The sequence below is a fragment of the Loxodonta africana genome, chromosome 6 (assembly GCF_030014295.1).
Source record: "Loxodonta africana isolate mLoxAfr1 chromosome 6, mLoxAfr1.hap2, whole genome shotgun sequence".
Classification (NCBI taxonomy): Eukaryota; Metazoa; Chordata; class Mammalia; order Proboscidea; family Elephantidae; genus Loxodonta; species Loxodonta africana.
The window spans coordinates 23,537,730-23,558,005 of record NC_087347.1 but is presented as its reverse complement, the minus strand read 5'-3'; the positions used below and the strand labels follow the sequence as shown (position 1 = coordinate 23,558,005).

Genomic DNA, 20,276 nt, shown 5'->3' with positions numbered 1-20,276 from the left:
AAGGGTGTTAGGTATTACTAAAAAAGTGACCTGCCAATCTAAAAAGTGATTAAATTGCTGTGTTTTAGGAAGGCTGTTGCCAGCAAGCCTGCTCTGAATTTCACTTTCTTGACTTACATCCCAAATGTCAAGACTTCTAGATCTTAAAAAAGCACTTTCACTTGCTGGTAGTTTTTGTTAATGATTAAATCCTCTGCTCTCCTGATGAGAATTATGTTGTGACCATAGGCGTTCTTGCATTTTATCTAGTACACGATTGTATTGGGGGAAAATGCTGTCATGGTTTCCAGGCAGCGGATTTAGAGTGCTACTATCTATGGTAGGAATCCATGAAAATACTAAAATTTGGGGCATCCACTGGTCTTTATTATTCTACTTGCCTGTGAGATACTTTGGAGAAAATGAGATATTGGAAAACCCTGTCAAGGCTCTGATTCAAATTTTTCTCCCCTCACTCCTGCCTCAAATACTATATGAACTAATTAACAACAACAAAAATCCCCAAAACAAACGTGGTTGCGGCCGAGTCAATTCTGGTTCATAGTAACCCTGTAGGACAGAGTAGAGTTGCCTCATAGGGTTTCCAAGGAGCAGCTGGTGGATTCGAACTGCTGACCTTTTGATTTGCAGCCCAGCTCTTAACCACTGTACCACCAGGCCCCACGGACCCCAGGGGCTGGAGAGGAAAGGGGTTAACCATCTAAGATTGTGAGAACAGGGCTTGGGAATCTTGAGAAAAGAAGTAATCGGTTTCCTTGAACTATTTTGAATATTGTTTGTTGTTGGGTGTGATGAGTAGATACCCACTCATAGCAATCCCAAGTGACACAGTAGAGCTGCCCTACAAGGTTTTCTTGGCTGTAATCTTTATGGAAGCAGATCACCAGGCAGAGCGGCTGGGTGAATTTCAACTGCTAGTCTTCTAGGGAGCAGCCCAGCGGCTAACCAGCATACCACCAGGGCTCTTATGTTCAGTTTCCCTCCAAAAACTGCTGATGGGCAGTTTTGTAGCTCTTTGTTTAATTAAAAAAGAAGGAAAGAAAAGAAACAGCAGATTCGCTGTTGCTTTTGTTAGTACCGTTTATTTGGTAGCCACTCCTGGCAGGAGAAGTTTGGTGACCCCATGGAGCACAGTTCTACTCTGATACACGTGGGATTGCCATGAGTCACAATCAACTCCATGGCAACTAGTTAATAATTATGTGAGATGTAAACCTTTGGGGGAAATTGAACGAGAGGTACATAGAACCTCTCTGTACTACATTTGCAACTTTCTGTGAATCTCTGATTGTTTCAAAATAAAAAGTTTAAAAACAATCAATACTGCCTTGTAAAAGTCGGTCCTGTGAGCTTCTGCACGATTTTGACTGCAGGTGCTCTTTGCATAGTCTGGGGGAAATGCAGCCCAGGATGGCGTTTGGGAGATTTTCTTTGAGGTGCTTTTTGAGTCCTCCACGTGGCTTGTGTCTGCTTACAGAGCCCCAGGCATTGATTGTAAACCGCACTCTCACTGGCCGGTGCTACGTGCACGAGAGAACAGAGAGGAACCTCTGAGTGTCAAAAAAAAAAGCACACATTAGTCCTTACTTTTGGCTTATTTTACATCTGTGGATTTTTTGATGTGTTTTTTTTTTTTTTAATTTTTGTTAAGTCACTTCAAATTGGTGTTGGAAGTTGGTCAAATTTACACATGTTGTTTTTAATCTCTCCCCCAGTTGTCGTTTTCACTCTCAGTCTATGAATGTGCCCCTCCCTAATCTTCAATCTTCCTCCTTACCCACCTCGGAACATCTGCCTTCAGCACTCCCGTCCCCAAAAGCTGATAACTCTTTTGCCTTTCTTTAACCGTGAGACATCTTAAAAGAATCCACTCAGATCTACACTCCATTTCCACCTTTTCACCCATATTTTTTCCTTTGACTCATTGCCGCATGGCTTTAGCTGGTAAAGTGTTTACTAAATGAAATAAAGCCAGGAGAGAGTATTTAGCATTTATGGCTTTTGAGGTTTACTTAGCCCATGTGTAATTTTATTGAGAGTAGCTGATTAATTTTTTTTTTAATTGTACTTTAGATGAAGGTTTACGGAACAAAACTAGTTTCTCATTAAACAGTTAGTATACATATTGTTTTATGACATTGGTTAACAATCCCATGACATGTCAACACTCTGCATTCTTGACCTCGGGTTCCCTATCACCAGCTTTCCTGTCCCCTCCTGCCCTGTAGTCCTTGCCCCTGAGCTGGCGTGCCCCTTTAGTCTTGTTTTGTTTTATGGGCCTGTCCAATCTTTGGCTGAAGAGTCAACCTCAGGAGTGACTTCATTGCTGAGCTAAAAGGGTGTCTGAGGGCCATACTCTCAAGGTTTCTCCAGCCTCTTTCGGGCCAGTAAGTCTGGTCTTTTTTTTGTGAGTTAGAATTTTGTTCTATATTTTTCTCCAGCTCTGTCTGGGACCCTCTGTTGTGATCCCTGTCAGAGTAGTCAGTGGTGGTAGCTGGGCACCACCTAGTTGTACTGGGCTCGGTCTGATGGAGGCCATGGTAGATGTGATCCATTAGTCCTTTGGACTAATCTTTTCCCTGTATCTCTAGTTTTCTTCATTCTCCCTTCCTCCTGAACGGGTGAGACCAGTGAAGTATCTTAGATGGCCGCTCACGGGCTTTCAAGACCCCAGACGCTACTCACCAAAGTTTTAAACTATGTTGTTTATAAACTATGTTATGCCAGTTGAGCTAGATGTTCCCGAGACCATGGTTCCCACAGCCCTCAGCCCAGCAATTTGGTCCCTCAGGGAGACTGCATATGACTATGGAGCTTCCGTGACCTTGCCTTGGACAAGTTGTGCTGGCTTCCCCAGTACTGTGTGCTGTCTTACCCTTCACCGTAGTTGCCACGTATCTATTGTCTGTTTAGTGTTTTTCCATAAAAATATGGAACACTTCATGAATTTGTGTGTCATCCTTGTGCAGGGGCTGTGCTAATCTTCTCTGTATTGTTCCAATTTTAGTATATGTGCTGCCGAAGCGAGCACAGCTGATTAATTTTAAATTAAAAATTATAAAAGTGATCATTCTCTTCTGATAGACATAAAAAATAAAGTAGATAACTCTTTAATTAAACTGTACTCCACACAGCAAAAGTTGAAGCTATGGCTGAGAAGCTGCGCTGAATAGAAAGGTACAAATTCATACGCGTATATGTTTTTAACAGTTGCTGTCAAGCTGATTCTGACTCATGGCGACCTCATGTGTATCAGAGGAGAACTGTGCACCATAGAGTTTTTAGGGACTGATTTTTCAGAAGTATCTCACCAGGCCTTCCTTCCGGGGCACCTCTGGGTGGACGTGAACCTCCAACCTTTCAGGTAGCAGCTGAACACATTAACTGTTTGTACCTCCCAGGGCCTCCTAACTCATACTTTAATGGCTGCGTAACTTTTCTTGATCTCAAGGTCAGCACTATCCATTCTCCAAGTGGTAGCCCATTCATTATATCTTTCTATTTAATTGTTAGATTTATGTTCTCCCACAGGTAGTTTTCATCATTAGAAAATATTTATCAAATATCTATTTACGAAAATTTTTATTTGTGTTCTACAAAGGGAAATCTTAATCACAATATCCAAAGGAAATCATGAAAGTCATTCACGCACTTCTAGACATGAAAAGACATCCATGCTATATTGTTCAACAACAAAAAGATTAAAAACAGAATTTTAAAACTCAATGAGCGTATATTTGAATATATTTTTTAGAAGGGTCTAGAATGATAAACATTGCATTGTTACCAGTGGTTCTCTCTGGGCATTGGGGTTGCAGTAGTTTTAATTTTTTATTCATGATTTTCTGTATTTTTTACTTTAAAAAGGTAATAGTTTTGTGTTTAGAAAAAAAATTATTTTAGAGAAAAAAAAATCCTATGAGAATGCTTTGTACTTTTGAGATTATTAACATTGTTCCATATTAGAATTTTTAAAAATTACTATTGACATTTTTATAACATAGTCTCAAATACCAACTATATTGGTTATGATCTTTATCTTGAGGGAATATATATTAAACCATGTGAAGTACTCCAGTAGCCTTCTTAAACTAAACAAAATGGTGCCCTGTATGTCTCTGCATAAAGACTCCACGTATACCCACGTATACAGTCTACCTTTTCCTACTCTGTCCAAACAACCATATGAAATGCCAAGAGCTTAGCTTACATTATGTTCTTCTGCACTAATGGGAATTTCTTAATGCATTGAAATATTCTGACCTCAAAAAGCTCTCTTTTCTTGGCCAAAAAGTATATTATTAGAGAGCTCAGGAAAATCTTAAGAAAAGCAAACGTTAGATGTTATCGCTATTGCTCAGTAAATTTTTGGCAAGTGTTTTTGTTTATTTAAAAGTTGCTTTAGAACTAAGAGCCCTAATACATGGCATAAGCAGTATATAAAACATTACTAGAAATGTACAAACACCAGAAGAGAAATTAGATAACTGGGAGCTCCTAAAAGTCAAACAGCTATGCTCATCCAAAGACTTTACCAAGAGTAAAAAGATTATCTACAAATTGGGAAAAGGTTTTTAGCTATGACATTTCTGATCAGCAGCTGATCTCTAAAATCTACGTGTTACTGCAAAAACTCAACAACAAAAAGAAAAATAACCCAATTAAAAAATGGGAAAAGGATATGAACAGACACTTCACTTAAGATGACATTCAGGTAGCTAACAGATACATATGGAAATGCACACGATCATCAGCCATTAGAGAAATGCAAATCAAAACTACAATGAGATTCCATATCACTCCAACAAGTCTGGCATTAATTCAAAAAACACAAAATAAATGTCGGAAAGGTTGTGGAGAGACTGGAACATTTACTATTGGTGGGAATGTAAAATGGTACAGCCATTTTGGAAATCAATTAAGTGCGTCCTTAAAAAGCTAGAACCATACAATACAGCAATCCCACTCCTTGGAATATATCCTAGAGAAATAAGAGCCTTTACTTGAACAGATATATGCACACCCATGTTTATTGCAGCACTGTTTACAATAGCAAACTATGGAAGCAACCAAGGTGCCCATCAACAGATGAATGGATAAATAAATCGTGGTATATTTATACAACATTTGGTTACCAGCTGAGTGTAAACCATTTGTGCCACCCAGACACCTTTGTACTTGCCTATTTTACAGTGATTTTCCCTTCCCCTGCCAGAAGGGGTGGGTGGGTACCTAGTAAGCAATTAATAGTGCCTGTGATGCTATGCGGAAACCCTGGTGGCGTAGTGGTTAAGTTCTATGGCTGCTAACCAAGAGGTTGGCAGTTCAAGTCCCAGGCACTACTTGGAAACTGTATTGGGCAGTTTTACTCTGTCCTATAAAATTTTTTTTTTTTTTTTTTTTTTATAGGGTCGCTATGAGTCAGAATTGACTCGACGGCAGTGGGTTTGTTTTTTGTTTTTGGTGATGGTATGCTTTGAAAAATTGAGTAACTCGGTCATTCAGGGGTATCGCTTTAGGCTGCTAGACAGCGAGGCACCTTTGCATCCAGGCCAAGACTCCACCATAGGAGGGAAGATTAGGGTGATCATTGATTGATAAAGCAGACTGTGCTTAAAACAAAGTTAGATAAAAGATTACTCAGTTTGAAGGAGGAAAATCTATTTGGCAAGTAGGAAGGACTCAATTAGAACTTAGCATAAGTGATTTCATTTAATCCTCCTAATGATAATTTTTTGGAAGAAAGGCCTGGTAATCTGCTTCTGAAAATCAACCCTTGAAAGCCCTATGGAGTACAGTTCTACTCTGACACACAAGGGGTTGCACCATGAGTTGGAATTGACTCAGTGGCAACTGGTTTTTAATGATAATTTAACTATTTCACAAATATTTATTGAGTGCTTACTATATGCCAAGCACTGGGCTAGCGCTGGGTATACCCAAAAACCCATTGTCGTTGAGTCGATTCTGAATTATAGCGGCCCAACCAAAAAAACCAAACTCATTGTCGTGAGTTGGTTCCACCTCATAGTGACTCAGTGGTGAGTAAAACAAGCCAAGCTACTTCCCTATTGAGCTCCCAGGCCAGTGAAGGAGGCAGAATAATAACAGAGAAATGGATAAACAGTGTCATATAGTGCAGTTGTTGTTGTGTGCCATCATGTTGATTCTAACTCATAGCGACACTGTATGACAGAGTAGAATTGCCCCATAGAGTTTCCTAGGCTGTAATCTTTATGGGAGCAGATGACCAGGTCTTTTCTCACACAGAGGCGCTGCTGGGTGTAAGTGCAGTAAGGAAACATGTAGCTGGATAAGGGGATAGAGAGGGAGGGGAAGAGGGCGTGCCATTAACAACACCAGAAAGCAGCTTACTGCCGCGGACACTGAGGCAGGCTGGCATCCAAAGTGACCAGATGGTTTTGGCAGAGCCTGGCTTCTGACCCAGGTTAGACTCCAAAACACATGCTTGGGAACGTGTTATACATCTGGGAGTTGGGGGAGCATTTAATGTTGGCATCTAAGTGGAGACCCAAAGTCTCACAAAGGTCCAGGGTCTCATGAAGGACTCTCTATGGGAAGGATCCAATCTTAGGGCCATAAAGCTCTTTTTAATTTTACCTTTGAACTATGTCAAAGTTCCCAGCACCTGATTTGCACCATGACTGCCTGGCCTTTACTAACCAAGTGTGGTTGTTGAAACAAGGCTGTATCCTACCATGTCATAAGCTGGTTATATGCAGAGTGGGTACAGGCTCTGGAATCTGGAGTGGGGTGTATGAATGTAGACACGTTAGCCTCTAGGAGGCTCTGTTTCCTCACCTGCAAAATGTGAGAAAAGACTTGGTCATGTGCTCCCATAAAGATTACAGCCTAGGCAACTCTGTGGGGCAATTCCACTCTGTCATACAGTGTCGCTATGAGTTAGAATCAACATGATGACACACAACAACAACTGCACTATATGACACTGTTTATCCATTTCTCTGTTATTATTCTGCCTCCTTCACTGGCCTGGGAGCTCAATAGGGAAGTAGCTTGGCTTGTTTTACTCACCACTGAGTCACTATGAGGTGGAACCAACTCACGACAATGAGTTTGGTTTTTTTGGTTGGGCCGCTATAATTCAGAATCGACTCAGCGACAATGGGTTTTTGGGTATACCCAGCGCTAGCCCAGTGCTTGGCATATAGTAAGTGTTCTTGTGAAGAGTACCTTCAGTAATGCAGGTAATGGGGGTGGGGAGGGGAGACAAACTTTGTACAAAAGGCAATACCATCCCCATTGAGAAATACTGGACTAGCGTGTAATATTAAGTACTAGCGGTGCAGTGGTTAAAGCAATTGGCTGCTAACCAAAAGGTTGGTGGTTCAAAACCACCAGCCGCTGCCCGGGAGAAAGATGTGGGCAGTCTGCTTCTGTAGATTTCAGTCATGGAAACCTTATGAAGCAGTTCTACTCTGTCCTACAGATTTGCTGTGAGTTGGAATCAAGAACAATGAGTTTTTTTGTTTTTTTTTTTTTAAATAACTCCTACTTTGGCTTAAGTAGACTTAAGTCAAAGCACTTAGCTTTTAGTTCCTCCCTTTGGAAAACCGGAATAGAATATTGTGTCTTATTTCCATATAAGCAGAAACTGTGAGGCAAACGAAATCAAAACTAAGTAGGAGGGAGGGCAGGGAAGAATCCTTGGGAATAAGAACATTATGAAGAAAAAACTTTGTGAATGTGCGTGATTTTTCCAGTAAGGATAAAATAATTATAAAACAAATGATGAGACAGGTAACGGAGTGTGGTAAATGCTCAATAAATGCTAACTCTGTTTATTGTTTTTGTTGGTGGCATTTAGAGAACCTTTGCATCACTTGATGTTATGCTTGCATTACAGAGTTGGCCTCAGAAAAATGTATCTTTTTTTTGGCCCACGCAGAAATTTGCACTCATGACTGATGAACTGTGAATAGCCTGGTGACATGATGAGGGACGTTCCCCTCATAGCACATTTCTGAAGCTCAGCAGGCTCAGAATTTTATCTTCCTATTTTACAAGCTTTTGCAGACAGCACAATATGGAACTGGTCAGACTCCTAATTATGACAGCCATCCAGAGCCAGGATCCAATCATGCATATGACAAAAGAACTCGGTACAGAGACCGGTGACCAGCTGTTCCCCATCTCCAGTGAGCAGAGAGTCAGAGGAAATGGGTTTAAGCTGCGTGAAGGATTTGGGTTATTTATGACAGAATTTCCTGACAGTGAAGGTTGCCCAACATTAGGACTGGATTACAGAGAGAGATGTTGTAGAATTCCTGTCTGTGGAGATTTTGAAAACATGTTCTCATTTGTGAGATGACTACAGAAGCTGCCTTCCAGCTGTTCTCTCTGTCCTGTCTATCTCCAGTTCTACCCATATTGTGCCTGTAACCAAGTGAACCTTTTCTGAAAGACTGGGGATGAGAAGGCTGGTATGCAGAGAAGGAGGGAAGGATACAAGTTAGCCTGTGAGAATACCATCCAGGTGTTTGACACTTTGACAGTAGGCCTTGGTATGCCAAGGGAGGACACAGAAACATAAGCTGGCTTGGTTAACTTAGAATTGAAAAGCCCACCTGGGCCAGGTGAGATATAGAAATGGTCAGATTTACACTGAGATCCTGTTAAGGATGACGGAAAAAATTGGAAACGATGATGGTTGCACAAGAGAATGACCACAGTTAATGTCACTAAGTTGTACATGTGAGGAATATTGAAATGGCAAATGTTTTGTTACATATATACCACAATTAAAAAGGAAAAAAAAAGGTCAGGTTTAGGACTTTGGGGTAAATGGAGAACACGTGCCCCATTCTAACGGGGGCAGCCATTTCTCAGTGCCAATTCTTGTCATGGATCCTTTTGCGATGCCCACTGTGGCCAGGCTTTGATTTTTTTCGGAAAGGATTGGAAATCTGGGGAGTTTAAAATGCTGGCAACTAATTAAAAAATAAAAATAAAAAAAAGCAGTCCCCTGTGAGCCGAAGGGGACATATCTGTGGATCATATTCAGTGTGTTGAGCGCTTGTTTGCGACCTCTGATGTACGCGGTCACGTTGACCCTGTTGGCAAGGAGAAGGATGACTATCTCTCTAAAGTTCCAACATGGACTTGAGGCAGCAGAATTCTTTTTTTTAAATTGTTGTTGTTAGCTACCATCGTATTGACTCCATCTCATGGTGACCTTACGTGCAACAGAATGACACTTTGCCCAGTCCTGCATCATCCTCACACTCACAAGCATGTTTGAGTCAATTTCCGTGGCCATTGTACTGATCTGTCTCACTGAGGGTCTCCCTTACTCTTGCTGGCCCTCTACTTCATCAAACATGATGTCCTTCTTTAGTGATGATTCCTCCAAATGACGTGGCCAAAGCAAACAAGTCAAACAATATTCTGTTGTGATCCATAGGGTTTTCATTGGCTCATTTTTGGAAGTAGACTTTTCTTCCTTGTGTGTCTTAATCTGGAAGCTCTGCTGAAACCTGTCCACCAGGGTGACTCTGCTGGTATTCAAAATACTGGTGACATAGTTTCCAGCATCATAGCTATATGCAAAGGAACATAGTATGACAAACTGATAGATGAGTGGTGGCTTATAAAATTAGAACTTGTATATTTATATTTATGGGTTCAGCCACAAGAAGCTGCCATTTTGTAGATCAAAAATAATCAAATATTGACAGTTTCATATGCTTCAGTCTAAAAGTAATAATTCACGCATTTGAGAAAAATAAGAATCTAAAATATAAACTGTGTTATTTCCTATGACACCAAAAATGCCTGCCTCCCCAAAGACTCGTAAAGTACTCCCTTCTTGCTCCTGCTTCCCGTGTTGTTTAATAGCAAACCATGCCTGTAGATGGAGATGACGTTAGTGATTGCCTGGAGAGTGTCCGTTCGTAGTAAACCATTGTCTCGTTTGCACCAGGCAGCTTAAAGAGTCTGTCCTTTTCAGGACTAATGGTTTATGGCTTAACATGTTTCAAGCTCTCTTAACAGTAGTATAGGAAACCCTGGTGGCGTAGTGGCTAAGTGCTACAGCTGCTAACCAAAGCGTTGGCAGTTCGAATCCGCCAGGTGCTCATTGGAAACTCTATGGGGCAGTTCTACTCTGTCTTATAGGGTCGCTATGAGTCGGAATCGGCTCAACGGCACTGAGTTTGGTTTTGGTTTTTTGGTAACAGTAGTATAAGCATTTGTGGAAACATCTCAGAGATCTTTTTTCTCTTTCCTACTTCTGCTTAGTTGCATAAGCTGCCATTGCCCACAAGTATCATTAGTTTGGAATCAGCTGGGAGCACTGAGGCTAAAACTATTATTATCCACAGGCAAACAGATATCCTTCTCCAAAGGCAGGAAGTGATCCGACTAAGCCAGGATTCACATTCTAATGAGTAAAGTGGAAATCATATTACTGATTGATGGTGCTATTCTCTTAAATAGAAAGGTGTATTTAGGAGAAAGAGGGCTAAATACACCTTTATTTAGCCTGGTATTCATACGCACTGGGTGGAGGGTTCTCTTCTGGCATGTCTCCCCTGCCACCCCAGCCTTACTCCTGGAGGGGGCAGGAGGTGCCAACCAAGCCTTTGTCGTGTTTGAGGAGAAGGACAGGAAGGAGAAGAGCCTTACCTCTCTGGCCTTCCTGTATGTCTCAGAACTCAAACTCTAATGAGAGTGTTTCTCCAGGCTCTTTCTCTTCCCTGGACCCCTGACAGTGGTTAAAAATTCAGCTGCTAACGAAAAGGGAAAAGGTCGAAAAGGTCGGCAGTTCGAATCTACCAGCCACTCTTGGGAAACCCTATGGGGCAGTTCTACCCTGTCTTATGGGGTCAAAAGATGGCAATGGGTGTATTCTGTTCCCTGCGGCTTGCCTGGGGTTTTCAGAGCTCTCTGGATGAATCAGTTGATAGGTTTCTTTAACCTTTTTAAGCTTTGCTTAAATTTTCCTTTAATATACATATTGTTCTGTGACATTGGTTACCAAACCCACGATGTGTCAAAACTCTCCCCTTCACCTTGGGTTCCCGCTATCTATTCGTCCAGCTTTTCTGTCCCCTCCTGCCTTCTTGTCCTTGTCCCTGGGCTGGTGTGCCCATTTGGTCTCATATACATGGTTAAGCTATGGATATTATTGTTTCATTTATGGGCCTGTCTAATCTTTGGCTGAAGGGTGAACCTTGGGAGTGACTTCAGTACTGAGTAAAAAAGGTGACCAAAAGCTGTACTCTCGGGGTTTCTCCAGTCTTTGTCAGACCAGTAAGTCTAATATTTTTTTGTGAGTTTGAATTTTGTTCTGCTTTTTTCCAGCTCTGTCCAGGACCCTCTATATTGATCCCTGTCAGATAAGCTTTGCTTCTTCGTATTGATATATTAAATTTTTAACCCCTCTGTGTATTTCCTTTGTAATGTAGAAAATGCATTTTGGCCAAATGCGTATACATTCTAATTCTCATTTTCTCAGTTAATTGGAATTCCAATACTCTCCCCTGCCCCCAGCCCCACCATTTCTTCAGTTTTCGTAAGAAGTAACAAAGGATGAAAACCAGACTGGAAAAAAAGACAAGAAGAAAAACTTGGAGTTAGAGACTTAAAAATACACACACAAAAAACTTTCCAGAAGCAATTTTTAGAGTACTTATGAAATCAATTAGATCTAATACCTGGCGGATATTTGGAAAGAAGAAAAATTCCTTGTAAAATGATTGGCTTATTTTCTTCATGTGATTAAAAAAAAAAAAAAAAAAAAACTTATCTATTTCTTATCCCATTGATGGTGACTCCTTTGAAAGCCATGCTAATCCTCCAGAAAACATGACACACTGTTCAGCGGCCACTTTATCTAGTCTCAAAAGTTTATAAAAAAAATTATTTTGATGTGCCCAAAAGGCTAACTCTTATGCTAAACTTAATGTGGCCAACTTAGAACCTGCTGGTCAGATGGTCCAAAGGGCTGATGTCCGGAGCCCTGAGCTGTCTTGTGAGCAACAGCCAGCATGGCTGGGGTTTCCAGGTACAACTGACCCTCCTTTTCTTTTTCAAATTTTTTTTTATTTTGCACTAGGTAAAAGTCTACAGAGCAATTTAGTTTCCATTCCATAGTTTGTAAATCAAGTGTTCCATGACATTGATTTCCTTCCCCACAAGGCGCCAGGACTCCCCCTATTTCCATCCTAGGTTCCCTGTTTCCTTTCATCCTGAGTTGCTATCCCTTCTTGCCTTCTCATCTTTGCCCTTGTGCAGATGTTGCCCTTTTGATCTCATGTAATTGCTTGTTCTAAGGAGCACGTTCCTCTTGGGTGTTACTGTTTATTTTATGGGCCTGTCTATGGTTTGGCCAAAGAGTGGTCTCCGGAAATGCCTTCAGTTCCAGTTCAGAAGGGTGTATTAGGGCCATAGTCTCTGAGGTCCCTCCAGTCTTTGTCAGACCAGTGAGTCTGGTCTCCCTCAAGAATTTGATTTTTCATTCTGCGGTTTTTCTCCCGTGCAGTCTGGGACTCACCACTGTGATCCCAGTCAGAGCGGTTGGTAGTAGTAGCTGGGCACCATCTAATTCTTCTGGTCTGGGGTAGGCTTCTGGTAGACTGTGGCTTATGTGGTCCCCAGTCCCCTGGACTAGCTGCTTTCTTGGGTCTTTGGTTTTCTTGTTTCTGACCCTCCTTTCCTAATTCAGGATAAAGAATCAGACGCGTGCTAGCCTTTGCCATTGACTGTAGTTGCTTATTCTATTCCCTGGGGAATAGAAGACCCTCAATGAGTTGGATTGACACAGTGGCTGTAGTAATGGGCTCAAGCATAACAATGATTTTGAGGATAGCACGGGACTGGGCAGTGTTTCGTTTTGTTGTACACAGGGTTGCTGTAAGTCAGGACAAACTTGACGGCACCTAACAACAACAACAGCAAGCAGTCTCTTAGCAGATTTGTGCCTCAGTTTCCAAATTTGGAAAATTGTATTGCTTTTAGTACAAGGGCACCAAAAGTAAAGGGAATCATTACTTGATATTTGGCAAAATGGGCTTTAATTTTTTTTTAAACTGAGATATAATTCACATACCATAAAATTCATGCTTGTTAAATGTATAATTCAGTGGTTTTTTAATATATTCACAAAGTTGTGCAACTCTCCCTACTATCTATTTTTAGGACTTAAGAATCAATCGATTGAAGTTGTGAAAATGTGACAGTCTAGTAAATCATAATATCAATGGCAAAGTGAGTAAAAGAAGGCTTCACTGGGTCTACAGAGAAAACATTAAGACCTGGCATTCAGCACACCCAATAGAACTTTCTGTGATGGTGGAGATGTTCCGTCTCTGTCCAGAGTGGTAGCAACTAGCCACATGTGGCTGTTGAACACTGGGAATGTGATTAATTTGACTGAGAAACTCCTTTTTTTATTTTCTTTACTTTTAATTAATTTAAACTTAAATAGCCCAACATATGGCTACCATATTGGACAGCGGCGTGCTGTGTGGCAATTTACAAATTCCCAGTCTTATCTGAGATCACTTTTCCTATCTCCGCTACCTCCCCAGCTTCCAAAATGGTTGAAATTTTGGAGCATATGCTGTACAAATTGTTGCATTTAAACCTAATCGTCACTACAAAGAAAAGCCTGCAGAGTTCCCACAAGGGATCCAGATGAGAGGGGAAGGCATAAGAGAAGGTATGTTCTGGAAATATATTTGAGTGGGAGGAAACCCTGTTGGCACCGGGCATGGGTGACATCTGTACATTCATGGGAGGACAAAGAAAAGTCATGAGCTTGGCCTCAGCTTCACAAATCACAAAGAATAAAAATAATTCCAAAAGCAGGATATTTTAAGAGGCCATGAAAGTAAGGTTGATTTTCTCGGTCAAGTCGTGGGTTGCATGTGACGATAAAGACAAATGCACCCTTCTGGGATGCTGTCACCAGACTCAGAGTTACGAGGAATCAAAGAGCCATGAAAGACACCAAGCTCTCATGGTTAAACTCATTAAATTCCTCCCCTCCCCAAAGTTCCATTAACGCTTTTTCTGTTATTAAACAAAAAGAACAAGGGTCTCGAGAGGCTTGCATTGGAGAGGATTTGCTGTCGCACCCTTCAGGAGAAAAGTTACCCAAGAGGAGCCTTAAATTCGGTGTCTTTTTTCTCATTGTTCTTCATTTCCTGTTTTTTTCTTTCTTCTCTTTTTTAAATATCATATTTTGCAAATATGAAGGCAAACTTATTTAAGATGCTTTTTTTCCTAAAACTTCCTGTACTGTTATGTAGCAAGGACTAATCCTTGGTATTTATTATGTACAGAGTAATGAAAAGATGTTGTCGTCCTTAGGTGCTATCCAGTTCGTCCTGACTAATGGCGACCTGTGTACAACAGAACAAAACACTGCCTGGTCCTGCACGATCCTCACAATTATTGTTATGCATAAACCCATTGTCGCAGCCACTGTGTCAATCCATTTCATTGAGGGTCTTCCTCTTTTTCACTGACCTTCCACTTTACTAAGTATGATGTCCTCCAGGGACCGATCCCTCCTGACAACATGTCCAAAATATGTGAGATGTAGTCTTGCCATCCTTGCTTCTAAGGAGCATTCTGGCTGTACTTCTTCTAAGACAGATTTGTCTGTTCTTTTGGCAGTCCATGGTATGTTGAATATTCTTTGTCAACACCACAATTCAAAGACATCAATTGTTCAGTGTTCTTTATTCATCATCCAGCTTTCTCATGCATATGAGGCAACTGAAAACACCATGGCTTGGGTCAGGCCTTAGTCTTCAAGGTGAAATCTTTGCTTTTCAATACTTTAAAGAGATCTTTTGCAGCAGATTTGCCCAATGCAATGCGTCTTTTGATTTCTTGACTGCTCCTTCCATGGGTGTTAATTGTGGATTCAAGTAAAATGAAATCGTTGACAACTTCAATCTTTTTCTCGTTTGTCATGATGTTGCTTATTGGTCCAGTTATGAGAATTTTTGTTTTCTTCATGTTGAGGCGTAATCCATGCAGAAGGCTTCAGTATAAAGAGATGAGATGACCTTTGATGAATAATTAATATTTACTCATAAAATATGTCATGTTGGGGAAAAAAACAAAAATATTTATTGCTTGACAGAAGAAAAAAGCAATCCAGCCAACCTCTAAAGTTGCAGGCTTTTAGGGAAAGTATAAATAGAAACTCAAATCCCATAGGTCAGAGTATTGAAAGTTATATATTCAGCTAACGAAACATTAAATAGAATGTTTTGGCCTCCAAACTTGACAGATATGTCTTCATGTGTCCTGGAAAGCCAGGTTCCAATTTAGTCTTCTCAGATTTCTCAGAATTCCATACTGGAATATGGCAAAGATGTGGAGCCAGCTTGTCATCCCTCAGGAAGTTTCTTGTGAACAAGTAACTCCCCAGCCCATGTGCCCAGACTCCGTCTACATTTCTGGCAAACACCATTCCTTGGCCATGAGTCTAGGGGGGTGCACACTGGTTCTGTAGTCCACCCTAGGAAAGAGAGATGTGGGGAGAAGACCTGTGCAGGCTCCAAATACAGGACTGGGCATTTACTCAGGTAATGCTGGAGTCCCAGGTACCTGGATAGTGATCTAGAAGACTAGGCAGGTTCCCTTGGTTCACGGGGAAAGGACATGGCTGGAGGAGGGTCAGAGCAAGGCATCTGAGTCACGGAGCCCAGGGCATGGGCTCTGGTTGCCTGGGCCTAAGGGTGGCACTGAATGTCATGTTTTAGGAGCAGTGACCATTTTAGTGCCTTTGTATTGAAAGAAATTCTGCCCGCTAACATTCCCCTTAAACTTCACCAAGCGGGGACAATAGAGCAGCCTTTTATTGGAGTTTTTCTTTACAATTCGGTTCTGCAGGTGGTTTCTTTTGCAGTCAGAAGTTTTCAGTTCAGTATTTCTGAGGTTCCTGGTTGTTTTTGTTTTGTTTTGTTTTAAAGACTTATTGTGATATAATTCACATACCATATGATTCACCTTTTTAAATGTTTTTTAGTACGTTCCCAAGAAGCCCTGATGGTGCAATGGTTAAGCACTTGACTGCTAACAGAAAGATTGGTGGTTCAAACCCACCCAGTGGCTCTATGGGAGAAAGAACTGGCGATTTGCTCTCATAAAGAATACAGCCTAGAAAACCCTATGGGTCAATCTTCTCTGTCACATGGGGTCACTATGAGTTGAAATCAACTTGATGGCACCCAGCAACAACAGTATGTTCCAAGAGCCTTGCAGTCATCACCACAGTCGATTTTAGAACATTTTCATCACCTCAAAAAGAAAACTGAGCCCATTTCCAGTCACTCCCCTTTTCTTTCCACTCACCCCCATTCCCTAGGTAACCACCAATCTACTTTTTGTGTATCTGTATATTTGCCTATTCTTCAATGAGCGGTTTTGTGCTTTTAATATACTTTCCCTACAGATCCAGTAGTAAAGTCTTGGCGTCTTCAAGTATTTTATTTGTTTTCTCAATAGACGTGGATCAGTGCTTCTCAAACTTTATTGTTCGCGCAAACCATCTGGGGAATCTTGTTAAAATTCAGACTGATACAATTGGTCTGGGAAGGGGCCTGAGAGCCTGAATTTCCAACAAGCTCCCAGGTGATGCCCACGCTTCCGGTCTGGAGACCACACTTGAGAGGACAAGGACATAGATGATGCTGAAATCATTATTCTAAGCAGAGCAGCCTCTATTTCAGACAGTTTAGATAGTATGTCAAGGATTGAGATTCATGACTGGCTTACTGTGGCAGATTCCCATGATATGTGTTGAAAGTAGGGGAAGGAAGTTGTGTGTGTGTGTGTGTTCACTCCTGCTGCAAGTCATGCAATGGGAGGATTCTTTGAGTACATAGGCCTCAATCTGTTGTTGGTTGTTGTCAAGTTGATTTTGACTCATAGCGACCCCATGTGACAGAGCTGAACTCCCCCATAGGGTTTTCTAGGCTATAATCTGTATGCAAGCAGATTGCCAGGCCTTTCTTCTGTGGAGCTGCTGGGTGGGTTTGAACTGCCAACCTTTTCGTTAGCAGCTGAGCACTTAACCATTGAGCCACCAGGGACCTTACGTTACCATTTGGAAATTAGTGCTGTGAGGACCCCAAATATTTTATTTCCTGTCTTCTGGTCTTCAAATCTATGTTCTTCCTGACTCATCGCCATCTTTGTGTGAGCAGCCAGAGATGCCTCAGGGAATTTAACCTGGCCTGGTTCTCTTCCTTATTGAGGATTCAAAACCATGTTCCTCTGCCATCCCTGATGTGTCAGCGTCATTGATACGGTCTCAGAGTGCTTTCCGGATATTATGTTGTACAAAATGGAAGGAGAACCCCATTTTCCATACCTGGATACTTTCAGACAATTCTGCTTCCTTAGATACAGGCACTGCAGTCCCTGTGTGCTGAGCAGGACTCTGAAGCACGAGGTGCTCCAGTGACTTGCCTTGGTGACAGGGCTGATTTAGAGCCCAAAGTCTCGTGTTTATTCAGGGTAGATTGCTGTATAGCCTGTGATGTTTGGGTGCCATCTGTGGAAGAACTCACTTTCTCTGCGTTTTTGTCAAGCTGTTTTTGTTCCTGTGGTTTCCTGCTAAATAACTGATCATCAGATCCCATATGGCAAAGCCAAGGCTGAAAGCAGAAACCCAGCTTCACGCATCTTCCATAATGGCCCACAGAGACTCTCTGCACTTCCAGCTTTTATTTCAGATGTAAAATGGGAGCATGAGGAGGCTCCTGAAGGCCTGGTTGCTTGTAAAGCCCTTTAAGAGCACAATATAGGAAGTGGCTGAGCTTCATGCGCCTGGGGCAGCACTACTGTGACTTCTCCCTAAGGTAGATTTGAATATGAAAAAGGGAAAAAATCATGGAGAAAGATCAAGAATGAGAGCACCCACCCACTGCCACTGTGAGTCTAACTCATAGCGACTCTATAGGACAAAGTAGAACTGCCCCCCATAGGGTTTCCAAGGCTATAATTTTTATGAAGCAGACTTCCACATCTTTCTCCCACGGAGTGGCTGGTGGGTTCAAACCACCTATCTTTTGCTTAGCAGCTGAGTGCTTAACCACTGTACCACCAGGGATCCTTTAAGGAGAGCACAGTGGTGGCTGTTTAGATAATGTCATTTCCAGGCTGAAACACTGTCAGTGGCTCCTATCACTCAGATGCTAAACCCCAGCTCCTTATTATGGCCTTCAGAACTCCTCTCTCTGGTGCTGGTTTCCTCTTCTGGTCTTGCTGCCCGTTGTTAGTTGCCATTGAGTCAGCTGTGAGTGAAACAGAATGAAACATTGCCCAGTCCTGTATCATCTTCACAATCATCGATACCTTTAAGTCTATTGTTGTTGCTATTGTAGTACCCTCCAACCTGGGTCGGGGGGGGGGGGTGCATCTTCTAGTGCTGTACTGGACAGTATTCTGTTGTGACCTATGGGGTTTTCATTGGCTCATTTTCAGGATACCAATTCAGATGTTTCAACAAATGGATGCAATGGTGGAAGTGCTTACTTGTCAATGCTAAGAAATTTGGAAGACAGATACATTGCCAACCGACTAGAAAAGACCCATATTTGTACCCATTCCAAAGAAAGGTGATCCAACAGAAACCCAAACCAAACCCAGTGCTGTCGAGTCGATCCCGACTCATAGCGACCCTATAGGACAGAGTAGAACTGCCCCATAGAGTTTCCAAGAAGCGCCTGGCAGATTCGAACTGTTGACCCTCTGGTTAGCAGCCATAGCACTTAACCACTACGCCACCACAGTTTCCGGTGATCCAACAGAATGCGGAAATTATCGAACAGTATTATTAACATCACATGCAAGTAAAATTTTGCCGAAGATAATTCAAAACCAGTTGTAGGAGTACATAGACAGGGAACTGCCAGAAATTCAAGCTGGATGTGAAATAAGGGATATCATGGTTGATGTCGAATGGATCCTGGCTGAAAGCAGAGAATACCAGAAAGACGTTTACCTCTGTTTTATTGACTCTGCAAAGGCTTTCAGCTGTGTGAATCATAACAAGTCCTTGGAAACTCTATGGGGCGGTTCTACTCTGTCCTATAGGGTCGCTATGAGTCGGGATCAACTCGACAGCACTGGGTTGGATTGTGAAGAATAGGAATTCCTGAGCACTAAATTGTGTTTATGCGGAGCCTGTACATAGACCAAGAGGAAATTGTTCAAACGGAATAAGGGGACACTGCATGATTTAAAATCAGGAAAGGTGTGTGTCATGGTTTTATCCTTTGACCATACTTATTCGGTCTGTGTGCTGACCAAATAATCCAAGAAGCTGGACTATATGAAGAACGTGGCATCAGGATTGGAGGAAGACTCATTAACAACCTACAATATGCAGATAACTCAGCCTTGCTTGCTGAAAGTGAAGAGGACTTAAAGCACTTACTGATGAAGATCAAAGACTACAGCCTTCAGTGAGGATTATACCTCAAGATAAACAAAACAAAAATCCTCGCAATTGGACCAATAAACAACATCATGATAAACGGAGAAAAGATTGAAGGTGTCAAGGATTTCATTTTACTTGCATCTACAATCAACGCCCATGGAAGCAGCAGTTGAGAAATCAAATGACCTATTACATTGGGCAAATCTGCTGCAAAAGACCTCTTTAAAGTGTCAAAAAGTGAAGATGTCACTTTGAGGATTAAGGTGCACCTGACCCAAGCCATGGTGTTTCCAATTGCCTCATATGCATGTGAAAGCTAGACAATGAATAAGGAAGACCAAAGAAGATTTGATGCATTTGAATTATGGTGTTGGCAAAGAATATTGACTATACCATAGACTGCCAGAAGAATGAACATACCTGTCCAAGGAGAAGTACAACAAGAATGCTCCTTAGAAGTGAGGATGGCAGGATTCGCCTCGTGGACTTTGGGCATGTTTTTAGGAGGGACCAGACTCTGGAAAAAGACATCATGCTTGAAGACCCTTGGTGAGATGGATTGACACAGTGGTTGCAACGATGGGCTCAAACACAGGAACGGTTGTGAAGATGGTGCAGGACCAATCAGTGTTTCATTCTGTTGTACATAGGGTCACTATGAGTTGGAACTGACCTAACGGCACCTAACAGCAACACAATTTTCAGAAGTAGATTGCCAGGCTTTTTTTCCTAGCTTTGCTAGTTACAACTCTCCTTATATACTACAACTCCCCTTATATGTTCTTCTTGTGCCCTAGCTGTATTGGACCATGTACTGTTCCTT

General features: G+C 41.7%; 1 non-coding gene across 1 annotated transcript; it reads right to left on the bottom strand.

Moving 5' to 3' along the window:
• Nucleotides 1–2,924: 2,924 nt before the first annotated feature.
• LOC111749491 (U6 spliceosomal RNA) lies at nucleotides 2,925–3,031 on the bottom strand. Its single transcript, XR_002784624.1, has one exon. It is a non-coding gene; the product is annotated as a U6 spliceosomal RNA (small nuclear RNA).
• Between the last annotated feature and the right edge of the window lie 17,245 nt (nucleotides 3,032–20,276).